Here is a 503-nt window from a genome sequence, read left to right as displayed (position 1 = left end):
TCACCAAGAGGCTCTTTAGTTCCTCTTCATTTTCTGCCATTAGAGTGGTATCATCTGCATATCTCAGATTGTTGATGTTTCTCCTGGCAGTTTTGGTTCCAGCTTGGGATTCATCCAGTCCAGCATTTCGCATGATGTACTCTGCATATAAGTTAAATAAACAGGGTGACAGTACACAGCCTTATCATACTCCTTTCCCAATTTGGAACCAGTCCATTGTTCCATGTCTGGTTCTAACTGTTGCTTCTTGTCCTACACACAGGTTTCTCAGGAGACAGGTAAGGTGGTCTGATATTCCCATCTCTTTAGAATTTTCCACAGTTTGTTGTGATCCACACAGTCAAAGGCTTTAGTGGAGTCAATGAAGCAGATGTTTTTCTGGAATTCCCTTGCTTTCTCTATGATCTAGCAGATGTTGGCAATTTGCTCTGCCTTTTCTAAATCCACCTTGTACATCTGGAAATTCTCAGTTCATGTACTGCTGAAGACTAGCTTGAAGGATT

At 41.6% G+C, this 503-nt stretch overlaps 1 protein-coding gene across 1 annotated transcript in view; it reads left to right on the top strand.

Annotated features, from left to right (window-relative positions):
• The window catches only part of LOC104994129 (amine oxidase [flavin-containing] A-like), a gene marked incomplete at both ends in the record, with an annotated part of 16,343 nt that overhangs the window by 6,854 nt on the left and 8,986 nt on the right, over positions 1-503 (top strand). The gene's annotated exons all lie outside the window — the stretch shown is intronic.

This window comes from Bison bison, unplaced genomic scaffold, assembly GCF_000754665.1.
Source record: "Bison bison bison isolate TAMUID 2011002044 unplaced genomic scaffold, Bison_UMD1.0 scf7180017849660, whole genome shotgun sequence".
In the NCBI taxonomy this organism is placed as follows: Eukaryota; Metazoa; Chordata; class Mammalia; order Artiodactyla; family Bovidae; genus Bison; species Bison bison.
This window is presented reverse-complemented; position numbering and strand designations above follow the sequence as displayed.